A 22,610-nucleotide genomic window follows, 5' to 3' on the forward strand; every position below is an offset into this window, starting at 1 on the left:
ATCTGAAGCATTCAGAAATCAGCAGCAAACTGAATTCTTAGGGTTTTCCAGACCCAAATTCCCAGACCATCATCCTAACCATGTCCCTATCCCGCATCATAATTATAGCAAGGGGACTACCACTTACAATAACAGAAAATAAGAAATTGGTCTTCATCAGCTCCAATGCTTCTTCTAACTCTCTAGGAAATATAAAGCCTAGCAATGAACTGGGCTCTTAAGTCTATCAAACCCTAATTCTGACTCTGAATTTAATTACTGGCAGGAGTTCCCTTTCAGCAGTGGAAAGAAGATAATGTGTTGTTTCCTAATGAAAAATTCCCTCTTTGTACCTTAGAGGGCTCTACAAAAATGCAGCAACAAATGGGGCTCTTGAAATATTGGGTTCCCAAACCATAATCATAGCAGCAGGAGCCACTTCTAGTACCAAAAGACAACATGAGAAATTCTCTACCATATTACTATATTAATGAAAGCTATTTTAATTGTAATTATTAATATAAATAAATATTCATAAATATTAATTCTTGTTGTCTTTGTAAGCCATACAAAGTGCAAATCCAAATACTAAATTTACTTATATGAACGAGGCCCAGGATTAACTGAGAACATAAAGCATTGGCCCATCCAACTGCCTTCCCTACTCGTAATTATCTAGACCCTCTAGAATGCAAAAAATAAAGAGGTTACTTTAAACAATAAATCCAAAACTTTAGCACTAACCCCAATCCTAATATTAACATTAATCACCAGCAGTGAATACAGCAATAAAAGCTAAAGTAAAGCATATTCCCATAAAGAAACATGTCATCTTTGGATTCCCTGGAGAATCCACCAATAAACTGGAAGCAGGAAAATTTAGATTCCCAGTTCCTAACACTAACCCTTACAGTTGTGTAAATCCAGCTTCTACAAGACAACATAGAGCATTAATCCTTTCCAAAATCTGCTCACTTCCAACTCTTTAGGAATAACAGAATGCAAGAACAATCTGGGCTCTTAGGAAGGAACGAGTTATTAGGGGAGAATAGCTCTTAACCTGAAACCTAATCTCAGTCCTAAATTTAAAGCAAGTTAGAGCCTTAACCTGATACACAACTCAACCCTAGCTCTAATGTTATTTATTACTACAGTGTGCATCAAAACAGTAAAACACACAGCATTTGCCTTTACCAACACCTGTTATCTTGTCTTCTTAACTCTGTGAGACACAGAGAATTCCTTAAAAAGATAGAGTCTTGAGAATCTGCTTCCAAACCCTATCTCTGACCTTCATTATTTGCAGGGCTAACAAAATAATAAAAGAGTACATCCAACCTCCTGCCCTGTTAACACCTGCCCTCTTCCTAACTGTCAGACCACCAGAATAAAGAAATAAACAAGAGTCTCAAAGAATTGTATTCCCAAATCCCAGCTCTAACCCTTACATTCAACATACATAAACAGTAAAGGAGGACATAGGGCATTTGCCCTTTCAGATGCTGCCCTATTCCTGATTCTTCATTCCCCTGAATGAGAAAACCAAAGAAAACATTTCTCTCCCATATTCCCAAACCCCGGGTTGGGACCTGAACACCCTGAAGCTTAATGTTCACTAGCACACCCAAACAGTCACTGGCCCCTTATGACCAACAGGTCCCCTTCTGCACCCTGTGAGTCCCAGAAGCTTTACACTCTGACTTTGCACAAACCATATTCCACTTTTTAATTATTTCCAGCAGAGAAATTCTAGGAGATTTGTCTCTGCAGATTAATCCCAGAAGATTAAGAAAGACTAGCACTATTAACCTTTATTCTCCTTCAACCTGTATGGGACCTACAGAATATTGCAATAAACTTGGCTCCTGACTGTAAAGAAATTCCAAAGTTAACCTCAACCCTCTTTCTACTTAAGGGTTGCAATCTATATTGAACATAAAAAGAGAATTTAAAATACTTCTCTTTATTAACATTTGTCCTCTTCTTAATTTTGAGGAACTTGATAACTTAATATTGGCTAAGTTCACAGAGCCAGGGAAAATAACAAAATATTACTTTCCATGAGTTTATGGTTAACTGGGATTAAGTTAAACAGGAATTTTTTGAATAGATGCTATTCTTTTGGGAAACATTTTTCACTGACTTTTCCTCTGGACTGTTTGAATTGTAAACCTTAGTCAAGACCTTGTCTTAGTCAAGAAAAATGTTTTAAGTGAACACATTTCATAGCAAAGTTGATAACTACTGAAATCAACTTCTTCAGCAGATATGTTTTATAAACATATATGTTAATTCTCTTATTAATTTTTAAACATAACTTAGTATGTTATAAAACTTCACAGAATTTTTACACAATGAATGTAAAAGTGGTCTTGATCAGAACTGATAAAAGGAAAGTATGATACAAAAACTATTTAGTTATTAGAAATTTAATTTTTGCTGCAGCAACTATGATTTCAGTAGTACTAACAACTTTAGTTACATACTTGATGCAAGTTCTCCACCTAGTGGGGTAATTTTTAATACTCTAACTGGATTGCAATTCCTGGCATGTCATCATTTTTATTTCTGATTAATTTAAGTAGTAATAGCAACAATTTCCTTATGCAATATTTTATAAATATTTATGCAATACAACAAGTTTTTCCAAAATTGAAATTAATTTCACACAGCGACTAAAATATTTATAATAGCTTCATAAAACATAAAGGCCAAGACAACTGTAAAAGAAAACCCAGGCACCAAAATGAAACTGTATCGATAACATCACTTAAAAAAACAGCCTCAGATATTTTGTTATTCCAGTTTTTGGCAGCTGGGTAAAGAACAATTCTTAGAAAATCCTATATGCTTCACAAATACTAACAACAACCATATTTTAGACAAAATTTTAGAGCAGGCAACATACCTACTAATACGACATTTACAGAACAAACCCATGCAGATGCCAGAGTAAAAAGTAACAATTTGAACAAGTTATCATGGGACAAATGATTTCAAGTCACTTGAAGTCCTTACTTTCAGGCTAGACGGGACTGTAAAATATATATTTTAGTCTGACCACGTATGTTTGTACATCATGCGGGAATTCCTGAGGAAAGTAGAAGGATCATGGTCATTCATAAAGTCAAACTGGATGATCATAATGATCCATCCTGTTTAAATATCCTGTTTAAAATCCTGTTTAAATCATCGTAATCTTCCTACCTGTGCTTGCGAAGAACAACAACCTCTTGGAAAAAAATTACAAAAGTAAGACCTGATACAAAATACACTGTCCACATTTCAGACCTATTAAAACTAAGCTGGCCTCAGCTCAAGTACTAATCACAATTGTAGTGGTATGGCATGGAGAAACAAATGTGCCTTCAGGTAGATTGGTCCTGAGCCACTTAGGGAGACTAAGGTCAAAACTGCGGCTATGAATTTCACCTCAGTTCTTACTGGCAGCTAGTGCCAGAACCAAAGCAATTGGTGTAATGCACTGTGCTCCCTGCATGATACATTACTTAATAATTGCATGGCTGCATTTCAAGTCACCTTCAGTTCACAGTAGTTTTTAGTTATCACTTGACAGCAAGAATGGGCTGCAGTTATCCTGCACTTGAGATAATGACGGTATGGATTAAAGTAGCGTGCCCACATCAGACAAAAGTGGTCACACATTCTGAGTAGATACAGATCAACATTATAGACTTGGTCTTCTATAACATAAGCTTCAGAAAAGTGCCTTGACTCTTTCAGTGCACTTGCCAGCACTCATTTTGCCAGTACTAGGGATCACATTCCCTTGGCTGATGAAAGTTCCAGTTTACTCTTTCTTACTCTACCAGCTGACTCCACCAAGGCACCATGTCTTGCAGATTTACATAGGCTCATTTGGGTAACCTAGCTCTCAGCCAGCATGCAATTTCACATGCATATGAGGCAATTTGCCCAACAGCAGCAGACAAATGTCCCTACTGCACAAAAAAGGAGACTCAGACAGAAGGATGCTATGACTTATCTGAGCAGATCATGAACAAGAGGCAGTGAAGGACGGAGACTTAACTGAATTCTTTTTGTGTATGCTAATAATACATAGCCTTCAAAAATATTTTCTTTCTAAACAGGAAAACAATGCTTAATCCAGTACAAAAGATTGTTTAATGCCAGACTGACATGAACACGGTATCCTGCAGGGAATGATGCCAGACAAGAAAGACAGGAGAGATTCCTTGTCATCATGGCATATACACATATAACATATATTGCCTTTTACAGTAGTTGAGTTTCAACTGTGGGGTGAACCTTAGCACAAGAAACTTTTTTTCTTTACTTTTTCCTTACAAAAAATTAAAATACAGAACTATGTAACTTGTGGAGTTTTTCAAAGGTGCTAAGCTCCAAGAGCGCTCACCAAACTTCTGCTATCCAAAAGGAAGTAAATCTCACAACTTCACTACACTTTTTACAATTATTCTAGTTCATGGTCCATCATCAAGAACAAATCTTTCTTTTTCAGTTCTGGAGATCAGAGTGCAGGCTTTAAAAGCCCTGGAGTCTTTTTTGATTGGAAAGTCAAGAGTTAAATTGCAGAGACTAGCTGGAGCCTGTAAGGAATACCCATGAATAGCAAAGGCTTAGGGGGGAGCTGACAGGCCCTAAATGATTGTGCTAAGGAAGATCGGCACCTCCTCAATGAACCTTTCCTGTAAACCTTTCACTTTGTTTTAAATGTACATGAGGTAAATGCTGCAAGCCACCTTCTTGCAGAGGACTGTTCAGAAAGTTGTGGTGCATCAGTCCTCTCTAGCTGCCTGACTGTATGCTCTGTCTCGTGAGTCAGCCAATGTAGGTGCCCTAAGCCTAGGTTCTGACTCTTGGTGTGTTTCAGTAGTCATTTGTATGCTTGAAATCAAATAATATTGCTTAATAAGGGCTGCCAAATACTAGAAAGAGGAAGTATCCTAAGCACAAAGACAATGAAAGATCAGACTTACTTATTAAGTCAGACCACATGAGCAATCCAGTCAAAAACGGAAGGGCAAAACTCATAAAACCTCTTCACCGTTCTCCTGCCTGGGAGCATGTCCCATGGTCTTCAGTTGCAGTTACAGTTGGGCTTTTGCCAGCATAGTACTTATATATATATAAGTATATAACTAATATAACTGCTAATTTAACTGCTCTTCAGTGGTGGGAAGATGGACTGGAGTAATGGTATTTCCCACTGGCTAGGTTCCTTTCCACTGAGATTGTAACAAGGTTCCAGGTAATAAGCTAGAAAATCTCTGCAATATTCTTCAAACCTGCTGTTCAAAGTAGTTTATGTGGTATACAAATATATACACACACGCATACACACACACATATATATACACACACATATACATGTATATACATATATATTCAATTATGTCTTAAATTTTTGTGGTCTGACTGTAATTAGGTTTTCATCTGAATGAAAACTGACCTTGCTAAAATGCAAACAACCAGAAGGAGGAAAAGGGGCCCTCAAAAGGGCCCCTAAGATATTTGAAAAGATACCTTACGAGAACGTAATAATTTCCCAGCAACACAAGGATTGCTGGGAAAACTCTTGATGCTTAGAAATTACTCATTTATAAGGATATAGCTAAAAGGCACTGTTTCAAGATCAAGAGTAAAGCAAGTGTACAGCTCTGATTTTTGAAATTCTCTTAGGGATTTGCATGAAGTTTTCAGTATACCAACAATCAAAACTGAAGAAATAAAATGAAGTTTGGGAGCACACTTAAGAGCCAAATTTCATCTTACTTATCAACAACTGCTTTGGTGCTAGGACTATAAAAATTTTTAAAAGAAATTATTATGGGAAGAAACATTTTTCACTTGTCATGACAAAAAAAAAAAAAAAAAAGGCTGAATTCTTCTGTGAAATTTGTGCAAAAAAAACCCTGACTATGAATCAGAAAATGTCACTGTGGTAGATGGAAGTTTTTAGAAGTGATGAACAAATGGAAATGTTGGCTAATAAAGGAAATATTTAAACATTGCTAGTCACAGTTGTAACTACTGTACCAGAATATGCCAGCTTGCTATGTACTTTACTTTGGAATAAGGTCACAAACATCTATAATTCACACTTTTATCAATGCTAGTGCCCTTTGGGGGTTGGGGGCTCAGTTATTAATTAAGTCAGTTATTATTAAGCTGGCATCTGATTTTGACTTTGCACAACTTGATATTTTCTTGGGTTACTTGTTACTTTCTTAGTAACATAGGAGATTCTCCTTTCTTAATCGTAGTTCATGAATGGATCCCTTAAAAAGACTTCTGCTATTGCAAGAACACTACTCACTGTTAGAAAACATATAGTCATGTACAGCCTTCATCTACAGCTGAAGGCAATTTTCAGCTGATTGCCACTGTGCAGCTACAGGAAGAGAGGGAACATTTCTTCATTATATTATCATTATAATCAGGGTCATACTGGACACAGAATGAGTATCCCTTGGGATTGGATTGTGATTCCAAATTCAGTTTTTTCTAAAGATGATAAATGCAAAACATTTTAAGTAGCTGCTGTCCTTTTTTTATTTGGGGTACATGGACAAAATCTGTCACATTATTCTTTTATGAATTGACCATTTACTAAGTACTTTAGAAATTCTGAAAGATCTTTCACATTCTGACTTTGTTGGCAAGGATTATATTCAGAGTTATGATGTTTGGATACTGTGGGAAACATGTAGTCTGTTTATGTGTATATGACTTGTTTTTTTCTTCTCATCTGTACCACAATCCCTAACTGAAGATTTACAAGAGAAGTTTTAGAGAATCAAAACTTTCAGCTTTAGTACCACAGATTCATCACTTGCTTATTATCTGCTAAAATAAAGCCCTAAAACACTAAGAGAATGATTTCATACTGCCCAAAATAAAAGTCATGACTCCATATAAACTTCATGGAGCGAGAAGGGCTCTTGGAATCTGAAGGAGCTCTCAAAATCTGAATCACTTTCTGGAGATGGCTGTCTTTCTCCCATTAGATAGGGAACTAAAACTGGCTGAAGGCTAAACCTAGGAATTCTTGGTTAACCCAAATGTATCCCCTTAGATGAAGAGTGGAAAGTAAGCAGGTTGGTAACATCGCAATATTTGCTAAGGGGAGAATGCCATATCCGAGTTTTGAGATGCAACAGAAAATTCTGCTCATAACAAACCAGCTGAGAATAAAATTGACAGGAAAAAAATATAGATGTTTTGGGGAAGATTTTGATGTAAATTAGGGTAGGCTCAAGGAAGTAACTAGGTTAAGGTCTGAATTTGTTATTGGGGCAACAGCAGATTAACATTTATACTTGCAAGGCTCAGATCCCCTTTCTTATGAAAATGCCAATGGAAAGGCTTAGTTGGGTGAGGAGGTGGTTGATACTGCCATGATATACAGATTGTGATATGCAGAATTTGTAATGTTCTTTTCATTCACAGTTGCAGTCTTACAGTTAAGCAAAAGGGATTGCCATCCTGCCCTCTGCATTGGCCCTTCAAATCCTTGTGTTTTCTTGCTTCCCTAAGATAGGAAGAGATTAAGGGTGACTGACAGCAGAAGAAAATTATGCAGCCACATATATGTTAATCTTATCATCTTTTCTGCAGGATTTGGAAGGAGAAGGATATTCATAACTGTTCCTTTGTTTCACTTTGGGACTAGCCACAGATTTCCCAGCATCCTAGAAAACAATTCTAAAGGTCTGTGACAGAAAAACAATTCTTTCAAGACAACTAATCTCTCCATTCTTATCATTCATATTAAGGTAATTCTTCACCCTTAATACTGGCCAGAATATTTGATCATGAGTTTCAGGCCAGGAAAAGACTGGGAGACTCTGATAAACATTTCCTCTATCACAGACTTAACTATCCTCATTTAATGTAACACTTTTCATTAAATCAGTGTACTTTTGCACATTGGTAAACTCAGGACAGCAGCCTATTCCTGGCCACAGACTGCAAAATGTTTTCTTGGACCTCAGCATAACTGAAGGCCTTCTTAATCAGAGGAACTCAGGATCTTCACTCATACAATCTGGCTACATAACTCTTACTTGTTTAAAAAAAAAACAAAACTGGTTTATAAGAGCTGAGATCTGGGCTTTTTTTAAATAATAAGTTAAGGCCTATTCATTTCTCAAGAAAAATGCTCTCTAACAATTGTTCCACATTATGTATTTTCAGCATTGCCAGGTCCCACTTTTCCAGAGTTTAGCCTCACAATATTATTACCTTTGCATCTGAAACAGATCCTGATCTTTGCCTGTCCAATCCAGCAATAAGTAGACTGGAAAAATAAATCTGCTACATATTCCTAACCACTGTCATTCATTATTACTACATTTTTGACACGGCCATATTGAAAACCATGACAACATACTCTGGACAAGAATGACCGGGCTTATAAGGAACATATATGAATGCGCTTTGTTCACTTACAAACCCAAGTAAGAAGATCACTTCAATTTTTTACTTTATTAATATTTTACATACATAAAGATCCTTTTGTCCTAATGGATTCCAAAGCAAACCATTAAAAAGGGAATCAGAATGATTTAGATATTACTGCCCATAATTGGATTATGTGTTACTTGCTTCTGTGCTAAATTACTGTACCAGCTCAGCCTACAGATGACCAAAGCCTCTGATTTCTCAATTGAGAAACAGTCTTCTCTTTAAGCAACAGACTTGTAATTGTAGCACAGACTTTGTCAAAAGATCCATTCTATCCTTTGATGAATTAAACTCATAAAAGATTCAAAAACACATTTGTGCTGCTGATAGTGACAGTACCAGTTCTGCAGATGTCACTGTTGCTGCCATTTTGCCCTACATAACTCAGGCAATCTTGGATATCTTTCCAGAAATTAGCACAAAGCTTGATTCAGTCACTTCCTTTTACGTTTGGCCTTTATGGCACATGGAATTATAACAAGCAGGAAAAGGAAGATGCCATTCAGAGAGCAATTTCTAATTTATTTATATGTTCAATGTCTGAACTACAGTTTCAGCAAGTTATTTGGCCCTTTGGGATTAAGTCCGTCTAGTTCTGTGGCTTTGGAACATATTTTTAAACCAGTAGGCTCAGTGTGAAGTTCTGACTGGCACAGCACAAGATTTTTTGAAATATCAATGTTCCATTATATTTACAAGTTCTGTGTTGTAAGAGGCTAGTGGGATATCCATAGGATTTCTAAGGAGAAGCCCACATTATATTTATAAATGTATTATTTCTTTCCGGATTAGAATGCAAAGAAAGAGGTAAAAGGACATAATCACAGGAGTGTAGTAATGAAGTCTTGTTTGTTTTCAGAAGCTCAACAGGCAAGATAGACACCCATGCAAACTATGGTTTGGGGCTTTACATGCCTAAATCTAATAAATTTTTAGTTTTAAAATTATGTCTATGTAGCACTTAACTGGCCTGGCAGGAGAAGCTGAACTGTTAAGATTCTCACTTACCTGATGCAGATTGTTCTAGGAGAAGTTACTATGGAAGATTCAGTTATTCACAGGTATTGTCCCGGGAAGAGTTCAAAGATTTTCATATTAGGATAGGAGGGCTCTTACATCAGCTAACGAATGCACATTTAAGAGTCTGTAAGTATTATTTGGGGGGAAATGGCATAAAATGACAGAAAAAAATCCATTCTGACATAATCATATATTAAATTGCTTAAAAGATGAAGACCTAGAAAATTGGAAATGAACTACAATAGGGAAAAAAGAGAAAGGAGAATTCAGAAAGAGTATAACGAAAAATTAAAATTGACATACTGTTCCAGTAAAGCATAAAGGAAACTATGTGCCAAATCTTAGTGGGAAATCTGTAAACCATCAGCAACCAAAACCAGAACAACTGAAATAAAACAGGTTAAAATCACAGCTCCCTGTAAATGGATAGATAAGTCAACTTTAACTGGTTTGGTTTATCATAATGAAAGTGGAATTTGACCAGAGTAACCTCGATGACTGAAAAGAGGGTGTGTTAATTCCGTGAAAGGTAGTATTTGTGACCACTGGCTGAGATACAGGAATACAGAATAAAATCATCCAAGAGGCTATGCAGAAAAATAACAAGTGAACAGAAACAAAGCAGAAAACATTGGCACCTAAAATTCTGGGAATAAATAAGAATTATTTGGAAATAGAAAGTAAAACCTGAAATTTCATGGGACATTGAAGCCCATGGGTAGATGGTTTTCAAAGGATATGCCTTAGAAAGTATGAAGGGTTAGGAAATACTGTGCCTGACTGTAAGTGGACATAAATTTATTAGAAAGGATGGAGGGAAGTCTTATTTTAATTAAGCAAGAAGGCAACTGAGTTAGTTGCTAATTGGGCCCAGCTGGACTGGGGACTTGATCACTGGCTACAATGTTACTAAAATTATAAATATAAGGCAGTACAGTATAGTAAGTACTATGGCTGCAGTTCACTAGTTTGATATCAAAATTGAACTTGCTAAGAGTGTGGAATGTGTTTTTCCTCAGATTGGTGCTCATGTAGACATCATTCCTATAATTTAGGCAGGCTGAAAGAGGAAAAGGAATTAATTCTGTCCTCAGAGAAAGTCCCTAATGTAGCATGATGGAAACATGTGGACCTACGTATTGAAAATTTCACAGCAGTATTTTAGATAAACACTACTGCTCAGTGATCTGAGAACATAAAAGATACTAACCTAAGCATTTTAAAGGATCATATTGTCATTATTTTAAAAAGACAAGACTGGTGGTAAATTTACAGATATGAAATTGCAATGGATACTCAGCATGTATAGGTGGCATCTGTTTGGAAAAAAAAAAAAAAAGATTTGTGTCTTGGATTAGCAAACACAGAGATTAGCCTTCAAATATTCTTGAAGGTTTACACTGGATTCCTAGTCTGCATTTGTTTATAAAGGAATATGACCAGTAACCTGTAGAGATACCAGTGTCTTATCTGATATACAAACTGATCAAGGAAAACAAAAAGAAAAAGACTGATATAGTCTGCAAATAATTAGATTATGAGAAACTGGATACTGGTATACAACAGAACTCTGAAGTCCAGGCCTTTCTGCATGTAAATCTTATTACTCACTTTTAGAGCAAGAAAAAAACTACCATTAAGGGTTGATGGTTGAACAAACCATAATCTTCCATTTTCTGTAGGAGCAAAATATGATTTGCTTGAGTAGAGTGCAGATGAATATCTTGTATAACTTCAGGATGAGATACTTAATCTTAATGTGGAATAGCCTTATTGTTGTCATATCACTACAGAAGACTATGTGGTGAGTGTAAGAAAAATGTTGCAGCTGTTGTAAGAAAATGGAATTTGGCCAGCCTTAAAAGAAATCTCTTTGCTTAAAACTGGACTGAAATTCATCCTTCTGTAAGGGTTCTGAAGTCCACTGGCATACTTTTTGAAAGAAGGGAGGGAAAGAATACATACTATCGAAGCAGTTACCTGTATTGAGAAAATTAAAAGAATTTTTAACCAATTAACTTGACCACATGCTGCAGCTAATCCCTCTCATTTTTTTTTTCTCTTCTGACATACAAGTAAAGGAACTAGGTGCTGACTTGTACCAAATTTTACAAGGTAAATCAAGTAATCAGTAATGGATCACTGACTACAGCTAAGACAAATGACTACTTTCTTTCATGAAAGCTAGACTTTCTAACTCTGAAATAGGCTGTAAATGGCAAATGTTGTGACCTTCTGCAACACAAATTCCTTCATGAGTTACAGTGATGACAGCTCCTTAACCTGTGTCTTCACTTCTGCAAGGCTGAAATTCAGGGCACAGGATCAATTAATTTAGAAGTTAAAAGATGAATATAGGGAGCTTGCTGAAGAGACAAATGCTTTCTCTAGATTGTTTCTGATTATAAGAAAATGACAAGATGCAAAAAATTTTGCAAAGATAATAGTTCTGTGTTACAGCAATTATATAGGCAAAGAGATGGGAAGGTAGCCTGGTTAGCAGCTATTAATCTCTTCATAGAAGAAAAGTTTTTCCTGATTTATAGCCTACTGCATGAGGAAACATTTCACCACCCAGAAGAAACATATAGATTTTTCTAACTTTTCATTATATGATGTATGTTCACAAAAAAAGTAAGAGTTTAAAGCATGATATGACAAAAAATTGACATAGTGGTTGGGTTGATTGTGGCTAAGTAACTTCTTATAAAATTTAATTTTATTTATATTTATATTATATATAAATATAATTAAGTGTTTTTTTCTGAGGTATTTGTAATAGATATATTTACAAAAATATGGGAGCCCAAATACTTTACTTCAGAAGTAAGCAATTCTTGATTTTTTTTCTTTCCTGATGAAGGTTGTTAACCTTAGTCAGTCTTGAAGAAGAAATGCTCAATTAGGAAAAAAGGAAGAAAAACCACTAGCCCTAAAAATATATTTGCTTAAAAATTACCTTCTGCAATCAGTCAGCTCGAGAATTACCTTCCACAGAGGTTTTTTCTAGATAAAAGGCTGGCACAGTATGCTAAATTTCTTGAGGAAAACAGATTTAATTATTAACTCATATAATTAGTAATTACTAAGTTGTTAACAATTCATTACTTTTTTTGGAATCAATTCCAAGAGTGATATAATTTTAGAGAGGATATGCTTAATCACTGCTTTAAGTGAGAGACTGAGTTCAACTTCTGTTACAGAGTTTCTGGTTTATTTCGTAGTAAATTCAGAATAGAGTTGCTAATATAGCTGTATCCCATACGCAGAGAAGATTTATATAGAAAATCCCAAAGAATCCCTACGAATGTTTATATAAATAGGTAATGTAACATCCATCTGTCTCTGGTACAATATTCAACCAGAGAAGAGAAAGATGACTTTCTGAACATCTAGATGAACTTTAGTCATCTAACCCAGTCCAAATGTCATCATTAAACTGATCCAATTATAAACAGATATCTGTTCATTCCAGCTAGGGAATCAAAGTAGATGGTGATGATTTATCTAGCCTCAGTTGACTATATACTTAATATGCTTGCATGGCCACCATTATTGGATAACTGAGCTCTTCAATATTCCTTGATCCTCATAATACTTGTGTAATGTAAGGAGGTGCTAACCAGAATTTTATCACGGCAACAGCAAATCTGTAATAGGGAAGTGAATTCAAGACACAGGTTGATGTCCCAGTTCTTATGCCAATTTCCCATGATAAGGCCTAAGTAAATTCAAACCCCCCATCCTCAAAATATGCTGTTTCCACTTTTAAGTGAAGTTTTGGAGAGAGAGAAGCTGACATTAATAAGCTTCTTTGCTTTTTCTACCTTATTTAACTAGGAACATATGACTGGGTGGGATGGTAAAAGTGACCTTGAAACTTCTTTCTGTATAATAAAAGTAAATTTTGTAACTTAGCCCTCTCAATTAACATAGAATATTGCAAAAGAAACACTGACTTCAATAACCTATGCTAGTTTAAATTGTTTATTTTGACAGTCACTCAAGAAAGTGATGTTTCAGCTATGACTACTGACCTTCCTCAAGGTTTCTTCTAAATGAGTCAAAGCCAACTCTCTAAACATCTGTGAGAAATGCAATGTCAAAACATTGTGCTTTGGAATAACTGTCAACTTGTATGACTAAATTAAATTAACCTGAACCGAAGATAAAATGGTGTTCTGAAATGCATATCAATCGTTATATTCATTGAGGGAACTGCACCAACATAACCTTGATAATTTCACTGGTTTTGGAGAAGAGGGCACAACTGTGTGACTCCTTAAAATCAGTGGTCTGCAGTTAGTGATGGCCCATGAAAAGAATAAAGACCCAATATTGTATTACATCAAACACCAGTAGATTCAGTTTTAATGTTTAATACCCGAGGTATCAACAATGTTGGATGCAACAGATAACCACAAGCCATGGTTTGCAGGAAGAAGCTCTATGTTCTAAAGTATCAAATCAGTATAGTTATTTATCTATAGTAGTGTTATGGAGATTTTTAATGGTTATTTCAGAGTTTTGCTCTTAGAGGTCATTGAGAACATGCAAAGGTGGAAATTGTAGCCTGCAGTATACAACTGCAGTGCATTTAGATTTTAAATGCCAGTCATGTTACTCAGTTCACATTTATTGGTAATAAACTGATTACATTAAAACAAGGAATGAACTCTACTGAAGACTAAACCACAGAGGTTACTATAGCTGCTATTTACAGAAGTAAAGCCTGGAAAGATTTTACATAGCTCTTATTCATACATGTGATCATCTCAAACATGTAGGCTTCCTGAAGGGAGTTACAGTTGCACTGCTTAGCCCTGAGTTAGTTATATAAACCTTCTATATCTCATCTCTTTTAATTTAATTCTGCCAGAATAAACTTTTTGACTGTATGTGTATTTCTATGTATGGAATTTTAAAAAGTATTTAACTGAAAATAGAAGACATTGCAAATTGATAAAACAAATACCTATAATAGACTGTTGTCACTTATAAGACAGTCGTCATCACTATTTAGGATATGCCAAGCCAAGGCATTTTTGTTTTCCTTGATGTTCCCAGATAGGCTTTTTGTTACTTAAACTCTTAGTAAATCCTCTTTTAAAACTCTAGTATCACTTAATGCACCAGGAAAAGTACATCTGCAACTTCAGGGAGGTTCTGTGCAGCTCTAAATGGTTGATTGTTCCAACACTGACAATCTATGCATGTGTCGTCCGATTCTAGCCCGATTCTAGTTTAAGCCTTGGGGATCTGTGAGGCTTTGAGGTTGAATTCAGTCCAGCAAAGAAAAAAGCTATTAGTAAATCTCAAATGGTTGCTTTCCTTTGTTTTTTCAAGGCAGACTGCCATCACATAAACTATTCTTAATCTTCCTGGAATATTTCCAGCTCTGGGAAATGTTCTTATGCCCTTATAATCTATGCAACTAAGGGTGCTAAATTATTCAGGGAAGTATCTTTTCCACACTTTGAATCTTGGCAAAGCCTCCTACTTAGAGGAAGCCTCTACTAGGATGGACCATCACATTCTGATTCCAGGAGCTCCTCTTTCTTTCGGTTACTAGCAGCTCTCTAGAACAGGGGTTCTCCTTAGGTTTGCAATATCTTATGAACTTAAATGATTTTTAAGGTATCCTTTCTTTCCCATTCTGCTCTACTTAATCACAACAAAAATATTTTACCAACCTTCCATTACCCTTTCACAACTCTGTCTTCAGGAAAAAGGACTGAGAAATTCTTGCTGACCTTGTTCCAAATTGGAGGTGTGGTCTGAAGTGCTCATCTTCCCTCCCTCCAAAGCTTCCACAGTTAGCAAGTTAGCCTTCTCTGATGAGGGACTTTGTTTTCCCTTGTACTGCCCTTCTTTCAACAGTGGAGCCTTAGTCATAGTCAGATGCAAACCATTATTGTTTGACACACAATTTAAACTGCTCATTTCAATTCAACTCTAAAATCTGGTCTCATTTCAATACATGTGTGAATGAGCCAAGGGGCGGTCTGATTTACATTGGACAGATTCAGATTCTTAGTCAATATTCTATGTTCAAGGCATGCTAAATACCCTTTAAGCCAAGTTCGTCAATTGTGACTAAAATCTGAAGTCCTCAAGCTGATGCTACTGGGTTACTTTTTAAGGATCTTAAGAATGCACTGGCCTTCTGGTCTTCTATAACATATTCTCTATGATGTTGAGTTTTTCTTTACTGCATCATGCACTATTACTCCAAGAATAGGCTAGAGTTTGTGAGAAGTATTAGAGTAATATTGAAAATGCTTGTTCCTAAATAGTATTAAAAATTAGAAAGAAAATTAGAAAGAATAAATAAAAAATATAAAATATAAAAATAAAAAAAATTTTAAATAAAATTTTTTTAATAAAAATTTTTTAAATAAAAAATATAATATATATGACAAATTTATGTCAGGAATCCTTTACTACAGATTTTTTTTTTATTTCCTGAAAAGCATGGCTGCTGTTTTAGCAGTACCATCTAGTGCTCTGTGCATATAGCTTGAAGTAAGTTTGGGGAATGATGAATATACCTCTCTTGGTATCAACTTTAAGGATACCAAACTTGTGAAATAATGTTATCTATTCCTAATACATAACGTGGATTTCTGAAGTGTTTTAATGCCCCAGTGATACATTTTCTGTCTCTTCCACTCCATGGAAGTAGGTTATTCAAAAGTGCTATGAATTTCCTCCAGCACATCATTTTCTTCCACGTTTACCCTAAATATAAGGTAGCATATACATTGTGTCATGGCTTTGTCTGAATTTGTATAATTTCTATTTATCAAATATGATAYTGATCATATTCATTTGATATAAATAAATGTATAATAGGTATGTATTTTTCCCATCACAGAACTGCACTGATGAGAATTAAATTTGCAGCTTCATTTTTTCCCATTCAATAGACAGGATTAACAGAACCTCAATTGTGATCAAAGTAACTACTTTAAAATAAGCCTGAGCAAAATACTCTCTCTTACTAGTTGGTTTCTCAGTACAAGTCTTCATTTCCCTGAAATTACACATGCATGACTAAGCATCAGTTAGACATCTGTAATTCTCTTTGTCGGAAAAGTCAGAAACCAACTTATACATACAAAAATGCATGGAATTTACTCACCTCAGAACATAAGGTCAAACATCTGCTTACTACAAATACGGTATTTAAACCTATTGATCTTTATCTGAGGTGCAGGATGTTTGCAGGGGATAAGTATGTTTTTGTCTTTTAAAAGACCCTCGTAAACCTAATGCTTGTGAAGCTGAACTACTGAACTATTCTAAATAATGGGGCAATTCCATGTTCCAAATTGACTTATGTAAAACAAAATAAATATGCCTGTTGCAATTACAGCAAAATCTTCTTCTAAGAAAGTACACTGAAAGCTTTAGTATTTTTTCTTGATTTAAATGCAAATTACTGGCAAAAAAAATAGAATTATTAAGAAGAAATCTAAATGAATGAGCCATAGGATGGGTGGCATGTTCAGAAAACCCATTCAGTCTATGAAAGATCTCAATCATATTTTTTTCTTCCAGTAAAAGTGAAAAGTGAAGCAGGATTTATTCAGACAAATTAGGGATGAATTTATTCAGGTATTTTAACAAGCCTGTGAACTCCTGTGTGGCCCCTTATTTTGGAAACCCTAGAGCTTGTACAGTTGGTCTAAATCCATCTTTTCTTATTCTTTTTCTTCTTTTCTTCCTTTCAGTGTCTACTGTGATTAACACATTTTGCCAGACAGTTGTTTTTATTTTATGAATAACATTGTACTACTTAAACTGGATATTGCACTATTTCCTCCATTTTTATTGGACATAAATATTATATCTGTCACAAGCTTTTCCTTGTATTTGCTCTTTGCCTCAGTTGGCATTATACTAGATGAACTACAAATTTTCATTGCTTTCACTTGAGGGAATAGTTTTAATATCTTACTTTGAGTCATCAGAATGCAAATACTTTGATCTCTAATTAGTGCAACTCATATGAATAAGTTTACTGCTGCCCTACCTTTTGGGAAAGGCTAGCTGCTTAGTTTCTTTCTGGGACAAGACTAGTTGCATTCTGAATTACTCCAATACATGGTAGAATTTTACTGCATACTTTCAGCATAGGCTCCATGGGAGCACATTATTTACTGAGTAGGTACAGACTGATTTACTCCTGATATTATACAGAGTATACACAACTCTGTGTTTGGAGTTGCTTCAGAGGAGAGGATGGCTGTGGTTTGGCTGCTAATGCAAAAACCATTTATGTAGTATGCTCCTGATCACTCTTTTTCAGGGACAGCTCAGCTTTTCCCCATTACATGACTGGTTCATTTGCATGGCAAGAAGAACTACAGAAAATTTCCAGATTGCTGTTGCTCCCAGAAAAATTCATTCAGCCCTCTCCCTGTATGCTCCTGCATTGTGTCTGTCAGAGAAGGCTACTAGATAGTACCAGAAGTAGGCTCCTGGTCCCTACAGGGCTTCAGTAATCTGCTTGCCTCAGTTGTTACGTGGACTTACCTGGCTGATCATTCTGTAAAAGGAGCAAGTCTGGTTTTTATTTTTGAAACACGGAATTACTTTTCATAGCTTGTGGACCACTCTGTGCTCTTACTGGAGAGTACTAATGTGCTGTGTTTTTTTCCTGCGACACAAAGGAGTTCTGCAAAGAGACTGGCCCTCTTACCTTTTGGACACATGGGCAGAAAATACAAGTGAAGTTGTTACTCAAAAAGCCATTTTGTCAATTTTCATATATGTTTTGACCACATCTAAAAGAAGATGGTCATTCTGAAGAAAATACAAATAGCAGCGAGAAACCTAACATGACAAAATTGCTGAATATAATAGGCTTTGGAGAAAAGGAATGTCAACATACCACAAGGAAAGCCTTATCATGATGAGGGCTCTGCATTGCCACAAACTGCAAGCATTTTGCATGCTAAGTTATTATGGTGACATGAAGGTTGGGACAACTAAACCAGCTTCACTGCTTCAAGGATGAGATTACAGTGGCTAGTGTTAATCAATCTGAAGCTACATTTTAGCAGAGAAGAAATCCCTTGAGTCAAGATGCAACACAACCCTTCTTTCCATCTGAGAACTAGAAAAAAAGCACTGAAAAATCCCTTTCTTAAGTGGTTTAGAAGTAACACATTGGACTATAAAAATAGAGACTCTCCATCAAAGAGAATTCTCATGAAGAGTAAGCTGGACCTTGGAGCCAGAATTATCTTCTCCCTACAATTGTTAACATGAAACATAAGGCAGAATCCTAGGCATCCAAAATTTTGCACTACTTGCATCTCATGATCAGAACAACAAGATAAGCAAGCACAAATTTGTCTGTAAGTCATGTATTCATGAATTCAAAATAATATCAGATATTGAACCCCTAATAATTTGCCATCTGAAATGAGTGCAAGCTGAAGGGTTTCTTTTACCATATTACCATCCAATCTCTTCGAGTCTTTCTAGGATGCATTGTTTATCTTTCTCAGCCCATGTATGCATGGTTGACAAACAATGATATAGGAACCTTAACCAAGAGAAAAATTTTAACACTTGCACACAGTCTGATCTGTGGAGTTAAAGACTCCCTAGGCTAGGATGTAAGGGGCTGGCACACAGCACACTTCCTGGCAACACACAGCTTACATGGGCAATAGCAGCTTTGGTGTGACCTTCAGAGTTTGAAGACGAGTGAGTAAAGCTGTGCTGGAATAACCTTAAAATGGCTTGGATTCTGAAGCACAGACTCAATCAAATGAAAGGAAATACATGCAGAAGCACATGCTGTGCTCTACATCAATAATGGCTGAATATATACATTTTTGTTAAAGCAAAACATGTTCTAATTTAAATACTTAAGATTAATGCATATTCACAGTGGAATGTACACATGGACAAGTACTTAAAAGAGAAAATAAACCTCTAGTTTCTTTCTATTTTGTTTGGTCTCTTTTAAATAAGAACTTGAAGCATTTTAGCATCATCTTAACTATGGTTTAGCTAGAAGTGTTTAGGTAGAATTACTAGGCATTTCTATTATACCTTTCGGACAAAAACATAGCATGGATTATCCACCAATATCTTTGTGGGAAAAGATCACTTCTGCAACTTTAAGCCTAAGATTTCCTCACCTTAAATCCTTGAGCAACTTTGCTGATTTCCAGAATGTTAGACAGTTCCTTACTTTCTACAAGCACCAAAACAGGTTAATAGAAGTGTCTGAAAAAGAAAAAAAAAATCATTACTACCAGAGAGAAAAAGTAAAAATTGAAAAGCTTATGTTTTCACCTCTTGCACGCTAAAAAGTTTTCAAATTGAAAAAATGTTGACCAGGTTTGCCTACTCCTGTTTCTTTTTAAGCAAACCAATTCCCTTAAAGTTGTCTCTTTCCTTGCCATGAGTAAACAGTAAAGTTTTCACAATTTTCACTTCTTGTGAGTCTGTGCAGTAATTCTGTTACCTTCCACCTTCTCTTTATCCAACTGTTGCCAATATAATTTAAATTAGACATCCAAGGAAAATTAAGAAAAATTAGCCTTCAAAGTCATAAAAACTTGAAAATTTGCCTTGATGACAGTTTAAGTAGACTTCTGCATTGACCTCTGATATTGTCTGCATAGCACTAATACTCCATGCTCTTGTGATGTGAGTACATATTTTCTAGCACTGCTGAGAATAAAAAAAGCCCTTCAGCGTATCTTTTTAGTTTGTTTTCCAGCCATTTCAAGGTTATCRCAAGGATCCTTGTGTTTTTCCTGTTTGTATGGGAAAAGTATTACAATTTATCACTTACTGTTTTATCAAACCTTTTATTTTTATACCAAGGCAGTAAAAAACAAGATTATTTGGAAGGAAAAACAGGGTACAATGATAACACTTGCAAAGAATAGGATAATGCAGAGCTCATTCAAATATTTTCATCTATTCAAAAACCTAAAATATGAATACAGCTGGGAAAATGAGGAACTACACATCTGAATTGTTCTTTTACTTTTTGTTGCACTGACTTGAAAATGCGGTTTCAAGATTTTATTTTGAAAACAGAAAATGCTAATAAAACTCAATTTTACCTTCAAAAAATTATTTATCAGTGCATCTGATCTGGAATAGAACATTCAATAACTGTAGTGATTGAAGAAATATGGTGTCTTTCAGAATGTATTACTTTTAGTATTTAATTAATAGCATCTAGCTAAGGATATTAGTTAATACCACACTCTTCTAAAGTGTTTTCTAAAGGTTTTAAAAAATAAACCTACCTCTAAACCTTTTCACCAGATTAAAGCAACAACATAATTTCGCTTGGGTGTTTTAAAGCTATACTGGCCTTTAGCAGAAATACTGTGTTTCTGAAAGCAAAACAGTAGACAGAAACACAAACGACAGTAGAAAGTGGGAAAACACTCTTCGACCATATGTTTCGGCTGTTAACTGAAATGCTAGAAGAGCTGCCCGGACTAGGATCCCCAAAGCCCAAGCTGCATGCCCCTCAGAGGCCCGTATGTCTAGATACTCTGCTCAGAAGCCCAGCCTCTAGCCTCCTGCCTCTGCACTCCAGAATTTTAATTTCTCAGTAATCTGCACCGAAAGGCCCTGGTTCTCCAGTCCACTTATCCAACCTTTCACCAGAGAGATTTCTTCTCATATTGCCCCAAATCCTCTCTCATTCCGATCCAGCCCGGAGCCCCCTGCTCTTTCTATTCCCTCGCACACACTCTCCTCACACCTCAGTGGGAATGCCAAAGCATTTTCATTTTTCTTGCCCCAGGCCGCCCATCCCAGAGTCCAGCAGACACCTGCGGCTCTGCCCCTCCTCTTCCTGTTGCTCTGCCTGTATATGGCCTCTGCTGCATCCCACACGCTGGAGCTAACGCTTTTCTTCTCCACTGACCCCTAAACACCCACAACCACATTTCCATTGGCTACCTTGACAGGCCAAACCTTCCCCAGACTTCTGCTTGCAGAGGATACTAAAAAAAACCCTGGACATTGGTGTCGCCTATAAAAGAAAAACATCAAGATTTTGAGGGCTATAAAAGTAGACTAGAGGATCCAATGATTAAATGACTGTCAGCCGTGCAACTGATCCATTAATTTCAAAGATGGAATCACAGAGCAAAGACTAGGTACACAAGCAGTTTAAGATAACTTCACATGAGTATACAGATAACTTACACCTGTTTAACGATTCTTGGTAAGAGGTGAAAACTACTATCACTATAGTTAAATCATTAGTCCAGGAAATTGGAGAAAGAGCCAAATTAAGCTATGTCATGAATTCTATGTCAGTCCAGTTTATGATTCATATGATTGCTCTAGATTAAAGGTATCGGAACCCATGGATCAGAACATCAAAACCAGAGTTGGCTTTCAAGCTGGACATCTGGAAGAGTACTGTAAAAATGATATAAAAATGGAGATGCTAATGTGTTTGCTCTGCCATGAATTACATACCTAGCAAACCAGTCATTGTGTAAAGGTTTACATAATTCAGATGTAAACTTTCTTGAAAGCAAAGATCAAAAAAGCAGTGAAAGATAAGCCTATATTCCAGCTGTGCAAGTGAGAATCCTATTATCAAGCCCAAGGGATGCAGGACTGGGAGTTACACAACTACTCAGCTTCATTCTTTCTGTGCAAACAAGTATGCATGGAATTGCCCATTCAAGATAAATAACAATCTATCAGATTGACTTAGAAAGGGGAACAGAGATTACTGTCCACAGGAGGTAAAGAAGAGACTAAATGCATCTGATTCTTTGCTGATGCTTCCAAAAGCCCCTATCGTAAAATAAAACAAGCACAAACAACCTGGAGGGAAAAATGGAATTTGATCACTGGACTAAGGTGTAAAGTCAAGGGTGTGGTCTGGGGCACTTCACAGAAGACCAGTCAGCAATGAGTGGATGAGAAACCAAAAGGGAATTTCAGAAAGATAACACCTTGCAGTTTTTTAATTACATGATCAACATATATTCCACCAGAAATTTCAATGTTAAAGGCAAAAAAATACAACAAGCAACTGTGGCTGCATGTGAGAACTGTTTGCACAGAATTGCAAGTTGCATTGAGAATGTACCTGAGCATACAGGAAGCTTGCATCAACA

At 36.0% G+C, this 22,610-nt stretch overlaps 1 long non-coding RNA gene across 11 annotated transcripts in view; it reads right to left on the reverse strand.

Moving 5' to 3' along the window:
* LOC112978662 overlaps nucleotides 1–22,610 on the reverse strand; it is a 47,545-nt gene that overhangs the window by 19,357 nt on the left and 5,578 nt on the right. For all 11 annotated transcript variants that reach the window (XR_003257969.1, XR_003251753.1, XR_003257970.1 and 8 more), the window contains exon 2: nucleotides 19,635–19,722. This is a non-coding gene — a long non-coding RNA (uncharacterized LOC112978662). The remainder of the gene's footprint in view (nucleotides 1–19,634; nucleotides 19,723–22,610) is intronic.

This window comes from Apteryx rowi, unplaced genomic scaffold (assembly GCF_003343035.1).
Source record: "Apteryx rowi isolate R43461 unplaced genomic scaffold, aptRow1 scaffold_96, whole genome shotgun sequence".
NCBI classification, from domain to species: Eukaryota; Metazoa; Chordata; class Aves; order Apterygiformes; family Apterygidae; genus Apteryx; species Apteryx rowi.